The sequence below is a fragment of the Heterodontus francisci genome, chromosome 39 (assembly GCF_036365525.1).
Source record: "Heterodontus francisci isolate sHetFra1 chromosome 39, sHetFra1.hap1, whole genome shotgun sequence".
In the NCBI taxonomy this organism is placed as follows: domain Eukaryota; kingdom Metazoa; phylum Chordata; class Chondrichthyes; order Heterodontiformes; family Heterodontidae; genus Heterodontus; species Heterodontus francisci.
The window spans coordinates 40,389,777-40,403,747 of record NC_090409.1 but is presented as its reverse complement, the minus strand read 5'-3'; the positions used below and the strand labels follow the sequence as shown (position 1 = coordinate 40,403,747).

Genomic DNA, 13,971 nt, shown 5'->3' with positions numbered 1-13,971 from the left:
TCCGACAGTGCGGCACTCCCTCAGTCCCGCCCCTCCGACAGTGCGGCACTCCCTCAGTCCCGCCCCTCCGTCAGTGCGGCACTCCCTCAGTCCCAACCCTCCGACAGTGCGGCACTCCCTCAGTCCCAACCCTCCGGCACTCCCTCAGTCCCGGCCCTCCGACACTCCCTCAGTACTGACCCTCTGAAAGTGTAGCACTCCCTCAGTACCGCCCCTCCGACAGTGCGGCACTCCCTCAGTACCGATCCTCCGACAGTGCGGCACTCCCTCAGTACCGACCCTCTGACAGTGCGGCACTCCCTCAGTACCGATCCTCCGACAGTGCGGCACTCCCTCAGTACCGATCCTCCGACAGTACGGCACTCCCTCAGTACCGACCCTCCGACAGTACGGCACTCCCTCAGTACCGACCCTCCGACAGTGCGGCACTCCCTCAGTCTCGCCCCTCCGTCCCGCCCCTCCGACAGTGCAGCACTCCCTCAGTACCGCCTCTCCGACAGTGCGGCACTCCCTCAGTAATGACCCTCTGACAGTGCAGCACTCCCTCAGTAATGACCCTCTGACAGTGCGGCATTCCCACAGTACTGACCCTCCGACAGTGCGGCACTCCCTCAGTACCGAACCTCCGACAGTGCGGCACTCCCTCAGTAATGACCCTCTGACAGGGCGGCATTCCCTCAGTACTGACCCTCCGACAGTGCAGCGCTCCCTCAGTACTGACCCTCCAACAGTGCAGCACTCCCTCAGTACCGACCCTCCGACAGTGCAGCACTCCCTCAGTAATGACCCTCTGACAGTGCGGCGCTCCCTCAGTACTGACCCTCCGACAGTGCAACACTCCCTCAGTACTGACCCTCCGACAGTGCAACACTCCCTCAGTACTGACCCTCCGACAGGGCAGCACTCCCTCAGTACTGACCCTCTGACAGGGCAGCACTCCCTCAGCACTGGAGATTCCAGAGCAATCCCAGAGCATTGGCAACCCTGCTCCAAGGAGAGAAGCTGATATCTTCACAGCAGCTGTGAACCGACAGAAAATTCCTTCAGCCATCAGGCACCCAGGAACACAGCCGGGTCTTGAAGGGACAGACCAGATTAAAGGCCACACCACTGCAGGAACCAAACATCTAAACCGTGATCCAGAACATGCACCTCACCAGCTAGCCATTTCAATTCCACTGCTATTCATGTTGTGCTGTTTTTTTTTTTACTATGAACCAATAAACTGAAAGGACATAATGAACATTGAGAGACAACGTTTGAACTACTTCAGGGGTCTCTCAGCTAATTTTACAGTCTCGACGTTAAGAAATGCATTTCACCAGCTCGGGACATTCCAAGGACCCTCCGACAGTGCGGCACTCCCTCAGTACCGACCCTCCGACACTCCCTCAGTACCGACCCTCCGACACTCCCTCAGTACCGACCCTCCGACACTCCCTCAGTACCGACCCTCCGACACTCCCTCAGTACCGACCCTCCGACACTCCCTCAGTACCGACCCTCCGACACTCCCTCAGTACCGACCCTCCGACACTCCCTCAGTACCGACCCTCCGACAGTGCGGCACTCCCTCAGTACCGACCCTCCGACAGTGCGGCACTCCCTCAGTACCGACCCTCCGACAGTGCGGCACTCCCTCAGTACAGACCCTCCGACAGTGCGGCACTCCCTCAGTACTGACCCTCCGACAGTGCGGCACTCCCTCAGCACTGACCCTCCGACAGTGCGGCACTCCCTCAGCACTGACCCTCCGACAGTGCAGCGCTCCCTCAGTACTGACCCTCCGACAGTGCAGCGCTCCCTCAGTACTGACCCTCCGACAGTGCGGCACTCCCTCAGCACTGACCCTCCGACAGTGCGGCACTCCCTCAGCACTGACCCTCCGACAGTGCGGCACTCCCTCAGCACTGACCCTCCGACAGTGCGGCACTCCCTCAGCACTGACCCTCCGACAGTGCGGCACTCCCTCAGCACTGACCCTCCGACAGTGCGGCACTCCCTCAGCACTGACCCTCCGACAGTGCGGCACTCCCTCAGCACTGACCCTCCGACAGTGCGGCACTCCCTCAGCACTGACCCTCCGACAGTGCGGCACTCCCTCAGCACTGACCCTCCGACAGTGCAGCGCTCCCTCAGTACTGACCCTCCGACAGTGCAGCGCTCCCTCAGTACTGACCCTCCGACAGTGCAGCGCTCCCTCAGTACTGACCCTCCGACAGTGCAGCGCTCCCTCAGTACTGACCCTCCGACAGTGCAGCGCTCCCTCAGTACTGATCCTCCGACAGTGCGGCACTCCCTCTGTACTGACCCTCCGACAGTGCAGCACTCCCTCAGTATTGACCCTCCGACAGTGCAGTACTGAAGCAGTGCTGCACTATCTCTGTAACCCCCTCCAGCCCCTACAACCCTCCCTATCTCTGTAACCTCCTCCAGCCCCTACAACCCTCCCTACCTGTGTAACCTCCTCCAGCCCAACAACCCTCCGAGATCTCTGCGCTCCCTCCAATTCCGGCCTCTCGCCCAACTATCGATTCCCATCGCTCCACCATTGGCGGCCGTGCCTTCAGCTGCCTGGGGGCCCCAAGCTCTGGAATTCCCTCCCTAAACCTCTCCGCCTCTCTCTCTCTCTCTCCTCCTTAAAAACCTACCCCTTTGACCGAGCTTTTGGTCGTCTGTCCCCAATATCTGCTTATGCGGCCCGGTGTCAAAATTATGTTTGATGACGTTTGTGCGAAGCATCTTGGGGACACTTTACTGCCATAAAGGGGAGAAATAAATGTCAGTTATTGCTGATGATACCCGAATGGGTTTCCTTGTAAGCTGGAGTGGAGCAAAATAAAAACAGGTCGAGGGCGTTCGAAGGGAGCATTTGTACCACCTTTATTGCACAACAAACCACAACTCATTCTGTGTCAACCAAATGAAACAATAAACAAAAACAACCAACCTTTCAAATGGAACTATGCAACTGCAGGGAAAGAGAATGAGGGGGGGGGGGGGGGGGGGGGGAGGGGAAGAGGGAGGGAAACGTGGAGGAAGAAAAGGAGAAGGGAAAGTGCAACCAAGAGAGGAGAACAGGGAGCACGGCAGCAATTTCAATGCCTGGCACGGACGTGAAAACCGGTCGCAAGGGAGCAGCTGACACTCTGCTTCCAACCAATGGACACAAGTCTCATGATTGCCCGTTTCCCCCGAACGCGTGCATCAGTGTGGAGGAGAAGCCACTCTCCTTAGTGCTGGCACTGGGCGCAGTGGAACTTACAAAGGCAGGGCTCGGGGGGGTGGGGGGGCCTCGTCTTGCTTGGCCTCGTTCCTTCTGGTGTTAATTCAGACACAGCACTGGAGGAGGAAAAGACTGATTAAAGGTCAGAGATTGAGGACGAAGCCAGCTCTGCAGCACAGAAACAGGCCATTCGGCTGTTCTGCTCCCGCGCTGGTGTTTCTGCCCCACACGCGCCCCCTCCCACCACCACCCCCCTCTCCATCTCACCCTATCACCATATCCTTCTATCCCTTTCTCCCTCGTGTTTATCCAGCTTCCCCCTTAAATACATTATTCACCTCAACCACTCCCTGTGGGAGCGAGTTCCACATTCTCACCACTCTCTGGGGAAAGAGGTTTCTCTGGAATTCCCCATCGGATTTATTAGTGACTGTCTGATATTGATGGCCCCGAGTTCTGGTCTCTCCCCCCACACAAGTGGAAACATCTTCTCTACGTCTACCCCGTCGAATCCCCCTCATCATCCTAAAAGACCTCTAACAGGTTGTAACCCTCCACCTACTCGAGTGTAGCATCTCTCCCCGTTCCCGTCACGCCGCCGCCTTCTGCTGAGGGCGACGGGCGGCAGGATCCTGGGGTACGTTCGTGCGGGAGCCTGAGCCAAGGGGCCCGACACAACACATTTCACAAGACAGCGGACGTCGTCGGGGGGGGGGCAGTCCGACCATCACTGCGAGCCTGGGCTGCTCCCCATCCCCACCCGATGGAGCTGGAATGAGTTGGGTGGGGGGGGGGGGGGGGGGGGGGGAATTTACCAGGGAGTGGCGAGGAGCAGCGGCCAAGCAGGGACGATGTCTCCCTCCCACTCTCTCTGTGACCACGCCTGTCCTCTCTCCCCCTTTCCCCCCCCCTCCCCACCACCCCCCACCCGCCCAGAATCACCAGAGGAATTTTTAATTCATTCGCCACTCACCAAGTAAGGCCTCCTGAGCAAAATATTTCACATCTACATCTTGGTCCCGGCTCAGTTTATCGAGCACTGGCTTAACTTCATTGTGTAATGGGCTGACAGAACAGGAAGGGAGGGAGGGAGAGCGAGAGAGAGAGAAGAAAAACAATCAGTGATTTGAAACAGAAAAACGCCCCCCCCGCCAGTCACCGACCCGATACACTGCCACAACATGCGATGTTCTCAAACCGATCGCTTCCTCAGACACAGAGGGCACTCATCAGGGAAAAGACAAACTCGCTGGAGACAAGACTTGCATTTCCCTAGCGCCTTCCCCCACCTCAGGACGTCCCGGAGGGCTTCAAGGGCAATGGAGCACATTTTTTGAAGCGGGCTCACTGTCGTAATGTAGGAAACGCGGCAGCCAATTTGCGCACAGCAAGATCCCACAAACAGCAAGGTGATCACTTGCTTTTTTTTTTTAGTGATGTTTGTTGAGGGATAAATATTGTCCCCAGGACACCGGGGAAAACTCTCCCCCCACTCTTCTTCCAAATAGTGGCCGTGGGATCTTTTACACCCACCTGAGAGGGCAGACGGGGGCCTCGGTTTAATGTCTCATCTGAAAGACGGCACCTCCGACAGTGCGGCGCTCCCTCAGTACTGACCCGCCGACACTGCGGCGCCCCCTCAGTACTGACCCGCCGACAGTGCGGCGCCCCCTCAGTACTGACCCGCCGACAGGGCAGCACTCCCTCAGTACTGACCCTCCGACAGGGCAGCACTCCCTCAGTACTGACCCTCCGACAGGGCAGCACTCCCTCAGTACTGACCCTCCGACAGGGCAGCACTCCCTCAGTACTGACCCTCCGACAGGGCAGCACTCCCTCAGTACTGACCCTCCGACAGGGCAGCACTCCCTCAGTACTGACCCTCCGACAGGACAGCACTCCCTCAGTACTGACCCTCCGACAGGACAGCACTCCCTCAGTACTGACCCTCCGACAGGACAGCACTCCCTCAGTACTGACCCTCCGACAGGGCAGCACTCCCTCAGTACTGACCCTCCGACAGGGCAGCACTCCCTCAGTACTGACCCTCCGACAGCGCAGCACTCCCTCAGTACTGACCCTCCGACAGCGCAGCACTCCCTCAGTACTGACCCTCCGACAGGGCAGCACTCCCTCAGCACTGACCCTCCGACAGGGCAGCACTCCCTCAGCACTGACCCTCCGACAGGGCAGCACTCCCTCAGCACTGACCCTCCGACAGGGCAGCACTCCCTCAGTACTGATCCTCCGACAGGGCAGCACTCCCTCAGTACTGACCCTCCGACAGGGCAGCACTCCCTCAGTACTGACCCTGTGACAGTGCAGCACTCCCTCAGTACTGACCCTCCGACAGTGCAACACTCCCTCAGTACTGACCCTCGGACAGTGCAGCACTCCCTCAGTACTGACCCTCGGACAGTGCAGCACTCCCTCAGTACTGACCCACGGACAGTGCAGCACTCCCTCAGTACTGACCCTCCGACAGTGCAGCACTCCCTCAGTACTGACCCTGTGACAGTGCAGCACTCCCTCAGTACTGACCCTCCGACAGTGCAGCACTCCCTCAGTACTGACCCTCCGACAGGGCAGCACTCCCTCAGTACTGACCCTCCGACAGTGCAGCACTCCCTCAGTACTGACCCTCCGACAGTGCAGCACTCCCTCAGTACTGACCCTCCGACAGTGCAGCACTCCCTCAGTACTGACCCTCGGACAGTGCAGCACTCCCTCAGTACTGACCCTCGGACAGTGCAGCACTCCCTCAGTACTGACCCTCGGACAGTGCAGCACTCCCTCAGTACTGACCCTCGGACAGTGCAGCACTCCCTCAGTACTGACCCTCGGACAGTGCAGCACTCCCTCAGTACTGACCCTCGGACAGTGCAGCACTCCCTCAGTACTGACCCTCGGACAGTGCAGCACTCCCTCAGTTCTGACCCTCCGACAGTGCAGCACTCCCTCAGTACTGACCCTGTGACAGTGCAGCACTCCCTCAGTACTGACCCTGTGACAGTGCAGCACTCCCTCAGTACTGACCCTCCGACAGTGCAGCACTCCCTCAGTACTGACCCTCCGACAGTGCAGCACTCCCTCAGTACTGACCCTCCGACAGTGCAGCACTCCCTCAGTACTGACCCTCCGACAGTGCAGCACTCCCTCAGTACTGACCCTCCGACAGTGCAGCACTCCCTCAGTACTGACCCTCCGACAGTGCAGCACTCCCTCAGTACTGACCCTGTGACAGTGCAGCACTCCCTCAGTACTGACCCTGTGACAGTGCAGCACTCCCTCAGTACTGACCCTGTGACAGTGCAGCACTCCCTCAGTACTGACCCTGTGACAGTGCAGCACTCCCTCAGTACTGACCCTGTGACAGTGCAGCACTCCCTCAGTACTGACCCTGTGACAGTGCAGCACTCCCCTCAGTACTGACCCTGTGACAGTGCAGCACTCCCTCAGTACTGACCCTGTGACAGTGCAGCACTCCCTCAGTACTGACCCTGTGACAGTGCAGCACTCCCTCAGTACTGCAAGGAAATAGGTGCATGCTCAGGCGAGTGTGAAGAGACGTCCACTTGCCTGTAATCCAGGATGGGTCCGACCTTCTGCAGGGTCTTGGCCACATTGAAACGCACGTTAGCCACAGCGTCACTCCCCATCCGCAGGACCGTGGGGAGCATGATTTTTGTTGTTATGTCCTTCCCGCACACGTCATACAGAACCTGGAGACGGGACGAGGAGCAGGGACAGGAATTAGTGAGAGGCTTCGCTACCGAAAGAGAGAACTCGCGCTTGTTCGGGACGTCCTGCAGTGCTTCACAGCCAAGTGAGCACTTCTTAAAGCCCCATCACTTCCTTAATGTTGGAAACGCAGCAGATGATCTGCGCACAGCAAGCTCCCATGAACAGCAATGGAGTTAAACGACCGGCTCATGAGTTTCTACTGGTGCCCATGACTCCTCTTCACCATAGTGGCCACAGAATCGTTTCGGTGTAAAACTGAGGGGGGCAAACGGGAGCTTGGGTTACATCTCTCCGGAAAGACGGCACCTCAGAGTTTCGGGATGTGCAATTTAAAAAAAAAAAGAGAAAAAAAGTCGAATTTGCATTTGTAGATCTCAGGTGGGTGTAAAAGATCCCACGGCCACTATTTGGAAGAAGAGCTGAGGGGGGGGCGGGGGTGGGGGGGAGGACTTCTCCCCTGTGTCCTGGGACAATATTTATCCCACGACCAGCAGACAAATGATCTGGGTCATGATCGCATTGCTGTTAGTGAGATCTTGCTGTGCGTAAATTGGCTGCCTCGTTTCCTACATTCGAACACAAGCGAGCACACTTCAGAAAAAAGTCCTTCATTGTCTGTGAAGCTCTTTGGGAGTTGGTGACATACTGAACAGGATAACAATGGGGGAGGGGGGGAGCGCAGAGACGGAGGGGGAGGGGGGGGGGTGGCGCAGAGACAGAGGGGGAGGGGGGCGAGAGAGATAAACCCACCAAACTATGGCCCTATCTGGCGGGGACCAGCAGAGTGCTGGACTGTGGAGGCTATCAAACCACACTCCGATCCAGTCTCACCCTGCGACCAAACAGGTACTCACGGTGCGGCTGCGACGTGAAGGGCTGGGCTGGCGGATGTGTGGCCAGTTGACAGGACGTGGAAGGCCAGCCGATTCTCCTCTCTCTCTCTCCCCCTCGGGCTCAGGGAGTGGGGCCATCACCCCTGACACCAATCAGCAAGCCAGGCACGCACTGGGAGAACGCAGGCAAGAGGAGCAGGAGGAGGCCATTTGGCCCCTCGAGCCTGCTCCTCCCCCCCCATTCAATACAATCATGCTGATCCTCTACCTCAACTCCCCTCTCCCTCCCTATCCCTCGATTCCCCTCAGCGCCCAAAAATTCACAACCTTCTGAGCGAAGACATTCCTCCCCATCTCAGTCCCCAATGCTCCGACCCCTTATCCTGGGGCTGGGACCCCCCCAACCTCATTTCAATGAGATCACCTCTCATTCTTCTAAACTCCAGAGAATATCGGCCCATTCTACTCAATCTCCCCTCATCGGACAACCCTCTCATCCCGGGAATCAGTCTGGTGAAACCGTCATTACACTCCCTCCAAGGCAAGTCTATCCTTCATTAGGTATGGAGACCAGGACTGTCCACAGTGCTCCAGGTGCGTTCTCACCAAAACCTTGTCTAACTACAGCGAGACTCCCTCACTCTTCTCATCCAACCCCCTTGCAATAAAGGCCAACATCCCATTTGCCTTCCTGATCTCTTGCTGCACCTGCATGTTAACCTTGTTTCCGAGGACATCCCAAAATTTAAGTGACCTTTTAAAAAAATATCCTGCTTCCCGTTCTTCCTGGATAAGTGGATAACTGCACGCTTCTCGCCCACTTCACCTAAATATATCCCTCTGAAGCTCTGCGTCCTCCCCACAGCTAACATTCCCGCCGAGCTTTTCTGTCACGGAATTGTTGCACTAATCTCATCATTATTATAGATGGCAAACAGCGGAGGCCTCAGCACTGACCCTTGCAGTGGTGTAGTGGTAATTTCACTGAGCTGGCAATCCAGAGGCCCAGGCTGAAGCCCCGGGGACACAGGGATCAAATCCCACCAGGGCGGCTGGCGGAATTTAAATTCGATTGATAAAAATCTGGAATCGAAAGCTCGGTCTCGGTCGTGGTGCCACGGAACGGTCATCGATTGTCGCAAACGTCCTCTGGGGGAAGGAAATCCTCCGCCCTTACCTGGTCTGGCCTACGTGCGACTCCAGTGAATGTGGTCGACTCTTAACGGCCCGCTGAAATGACCCAGCAAAGCATTCAGTTGTCAAGGACAATTTAGGGGTGGGCAACAAACGCTGGTCTTGCAGCGATCCCCACCCCCACCCCCCCCCCCCCCCCGGCGAAAGAATTGATGGAAAAACTACAATCCAGAAAATGACCCATTTATTCCGACTCTCTGCTTCCTACCTCTTAACCAATATTCAGTCTCAATAGGCCTCATCTTGTTTAACAAACTCTTGTGGGGCACCTCATCAAAACCCTTCTTAAAATCCAAACACACCACATCCACTGGCTCCCCCTTTATCGACTCTGCTAATTACAGACTCAGAAACCTCAAACTGATTTGTTAAACCACAATTTCCCTTTCATAAAACCACGCTGGCTCTGCCTCATCATATTACCTGTGGCTAGACCCTTAACTGATTCTAGTATTGATGTCAGGCTAACTGGCCTATAGTTGCATGTTACATCTCTTCCTCCTTTCTTCAACAACAGGGTTACATTTGCAAACCTTCCAATCCACTGGGACTGTTCCTGTACAAGACACTGGTTCGGCCTCAGCTGAGATTGCGCCCAGTTCTGGGAGCCGCACTTTAGGAAAGATGTGAGGGTATTGGAGAGAGTACAGAAAAGATTCACAAGAATGGTCCCAGGGATGAGGAATTTCAGTTATGAAGATAGATTGGAGAAGTTAGGACTGTTTTCCTTGGAGAAGAGAAGGCTGAGAGGTGATTTGACAGAGGTGTTCAAAAATCATGAGGGGTCTGGACAGAGTGGATGGAGAGAAACTGTTCCCATTGGTGAAAGGATCGAGAACGAGAGGGCACAGATTGAAAGTATTTGGTAAGAGAAGTAAAAAAAAAAAAAGTGACACGAGGAAGAACTTTTCACGCAGCGAGTGGTTAAGGTCTGGAATGCGCTGCCCGAGGGTGTGGTGGAGGCAGGTTCAATCGATGCATTCATGAGGCAACTGGACTGTCATGTGAAAAGGAAAGGAGGCAGGGTTACGGTGGGGAATGCAACTTTCAGAGAGCCGACACGGACACGATGGGCCGAACGGTCTCCTTCTCCACTGTAACAGTTCGGTGAATCCAGGGAATTCCAGGCGGAAGGAATTACCTGTAGCTGCAAGTATATCCTTCCTTCAGGAAGGAAGGGAAGGTGGGGGGGGGGGGTGGGGGGGGTGGGGGGGGGAAATTGATTGAGCGTGCGGTCGTGGGGTGGGAGCACGGACTTACGTTGACACAGAAGAGAGTGGTCATCCTATGCAGGTAGTTGGTGTTGTTGGAGATGGCCAGCACTTTCGGAATGATAATGTTCTGGGCCCAAATCTTGCCAAATTTCTGGGTCAGCTTCTTCAAGTTGTTGGTGGCTGCTCTCGAATGGCGTAAACTGAGGGTGCAGAGAAGGAAAGCGTCACAAACCTCGGCTGGGAAGATCTCCGCCCAGAGTCCACACTCGCCAGCACGGCCTCTCACATACATATGAGGCCCTCAATAATATTCCCCAGTGCCGCCTGGCAAAGCGCCCGCGTTTCAAATATTTCACTTAACCCCCGCGCCTAGTACATCGCGTCTGCGGCCCAGAGACAGGCCCATCTGCTCCCGTGCTGGTGTTTTTGCCCCGCCCGAGACTCCGCCCCACCCCTCCTCGCTCCATCTCACCCGATCACCATATCCTTCTATTCCTTTCCCCCTCATGTGTTTATCCAGCTTCCCCCTTAAATGCATCGATACTATTCACCTCAACCACTCCCTGTGGGAGCGAGTTCCACATTCTCACCACTCTCTGGGGAAAGAGGTTTCTCCGGAATTCCCCATTGGATTTATTAGTGACTGTCTTATATTGATGGCCCCCGAGATCTGGTCTCTCCCCCGCCCCGAGTGGGCAACATCTCTACGTCTCTCCTGTCGAAAACCCCTTCATCGCTTTGTCAAGAGAGCATATAGATTATAACGGAAATATCGGCCCCCGAGGCGCATTTGGCAGGGGCCTGGGCAGCTCGGGCAAGGTCGAGGTCACCCGTTTAGACAGGGTCCCGATCAAAGGTATAAAGGGGTCGGCAAAAGACAGAATGCAGCTGGACATCGTAGTGTCTAAAAAAAATTAAAAATGGCACAGCGCTCGGTGATTTCAATCACTTTTTTGGGCGGTGGTGGGGGGGGGGGGGGGGGGGGGCGGGGGGGAGAGAAATAGCAGCGTAATTGCTCAGCGTGTGCTCACACAGACGGCACTCCACCCTGATCCGGCACGCAGGGGCCTGGCGTATCGCTCTTGTGCCGTCTGGTCAATGACGGGGAGGTGACGATATTAGCTGGAGGTCAGACCCCGCCCCCAGGAACCAGGCTGGACGTCAGGGGCAGACACTACTGCTGAAAACTTACCCACCCACCCCCCGGCTCTCAGCACCCCCTCGGTCATTACAGAAGTCCGAGAGAAAAACACCTCTCTCTCGACATTGCCTCCCCCCCCCCACTCCCCCGACTGAATTAAAACTGTACAATAATTATATACGGCGATGATAACGAGACAGTAAGCGGACGACATGATGTCTGACCCTACGCTCACCGTGATCCAGCAGCCAGGCCATGCACAGGGAGTTTAGCTTCTCGTTGAAGAACTCGACACCCTATGGAGGCAAAGGGACGGCTTATTTCAGAGGGAACACTCGGCTTCAGGCTCTGTACATTGAGAAGTCTTTGAATATCGCAAAGGCTTCTGCGAGACGGCCGTGCGTCAATGAAATCATGGCTGATCTGCGATCTAACTCCTCTCATCCCCCCCATTGCTGCATATCCCTGAATACGTTTAGAGTTAACAAAAAATCAACCAAATTTTTCCGCATCGACTGCTGTTTGCGGAAGGGAGTTGGAACTTCTGTCACCTTTTGCGCGATGAAGCGTTTCCGAAGGGGCCGAATTCTGTTCCCAGCTCCCGCCCGCCCCCCCCCGCCCCCCCCCACCATTCCCCCTCCTCCAGGACCTTGCCGACCATTCGGAGGGGCCCGCAGCTCAGCAGCGCCACCGGGTTGTGGTGGCCACGGCTGGGACTGCACCTTGGAAGGTCTGGATCTAATTTTTCGACTTATTATCCCGAGTCCTAGACTCCCCCAACCAGCAGAAATACTTCCTCTCCTTATTTACCCTTAATCTGCTGAACCTCTAGGCCACACAACCTCCCTTTCGAATTGCACTCAGAGTTCACATTGGGATCATGCTGTGCATAAATGGCTGCACGTTTCCACGTTCCAGCAGCGACTGCACTTTTTAAGCGCTTTGGGACGTCCCGAGGTGGTGAGAGGCGCTAGTGCAATGCAGGTCGGTCTATTTTTTTCTTTTTCTACGCGATTGAATCGGGTCATCGGTCTTACCAGCTGCCCGGCCAGCAGGGGCATGTCTACTCGATTGATCGCCAACGTACCCGCCATTTGGCATCTTCTGCCAGCTCGACGATGGCGGGCAGCAGGGACTGCGACAGCCTGCCTGACGCCAATCACCTCATTCACACAGTCCAGGTTAGAAATGATGTTCAGTCGGACGTCTGGACACTGCAGAGAGGGTGAGAGGGCAAGAGGGTGAGGGGTGAGAGGGTGAGAGGCACAGAAGGAAGTGAGACAGACAGAGAGACACACACACACACACACACGAGGGAAGAGAGAGAGAGACACACACACAACACACACGAGGGAAGAGAGAGAGAGAGACACACACAACACACACGAGGGAAGAGAGAGAGAGACAGAGACACACACACGAGGGAAGAGAGAGAGAGACAGAGACACACACAGAGGGAGAGAGAGAGGGCGCAGTGACACACACACACACACACACACACACACACACACAGACGGGCGCAAGTGACACACACACACACACACACAGAGGGCGCAAGCGACCACACACACAGAGGGCACAGCGACACACACCACACAGAGGGCACAGCGACACACACACACAGAAGGGCACAGCGACACACACACACAGAGGGCACAGCGACACACACACACAGAGGGCACAGCGACACACACACACAGAGGGCACAGCGACACACACACACAGAGGGCACAGCGACACACACACACAGAGGGCACAGCGACACACACACACAGAGGGCACAGCGACACACACACACAGAGGGCACAGTGACACACACACACAGAGGGCACAGTGACACACACACACAGAGGGGCACAGTGACACACACACAGAGGGCACAGTGACACACACACACAGAGGGCACAGTGACACACACACACAGAGGGCACAGTGACACACACACACAGAGGGCACAGTGACACACACACACAGAGGGCACAGTGACACACACACACAGAGGGCACAGTGACACACACACACAGAGGGCACAGTGACACACACACACAGAGGGCACAGTGACACACACACAGAGGCACAGACACACCACAGAGGGCACAGTGACACCACACACAGAGGGCACAGTGACACACACACACACAGAGGGCACAGTGACACACACACACAGAAGGCAGGTCACAGAGAGATACAAGCATACACAGACACACACACACAAAAACAAACACAGAAGGCACAGACAGAGAGACACGCACAGATGGGAGAGAGAGACACACACACACAGACACACAGCAGGCAGAGAGATACAGCAGGCAGAGAGGGGGGAAAGAGATACACACACACACACACACACACATAGAAGGCAGAAAGAGAACAGAGACATACACAGAGAAGGGCAGAGGCCATAAAGTCAGAGCACGTAAGACCATCAAACCATCTTACAAAACCAGCCATGAAGGCACTGAGAATTCACTTCTCACGCAGTGAGTTGTTGTGATCTGGAACGTGCTGCCTGAAAGGACGGTGGAAGCAGATTCAATAGTAACTTTCAGGAGCCAAGACCGGCCACAGAGGAGGAACCCAGACCAGGAGCAGAGTCAGGAGAATGGGAGCGCTGACAAA

At 56.0% G+C, this 13,971-nt stretch overlaps 1 pseudogene; it reads right to left on the bottom strand.

Annotated features, from left to right (window-relative positions):
* Positions 1-2,862: 2,862 nt before the first annotated feature.
* Positions 2,863-12,641, bottom strand: LOC137352892 (serine/threonine-protein phosphatase 2A 65 kDa regulatory subunit A alpha isoform-like; annotated as a pseudogene).
* Positions 12,642-13,971: the final 1,330 nt, after the last annotated feature.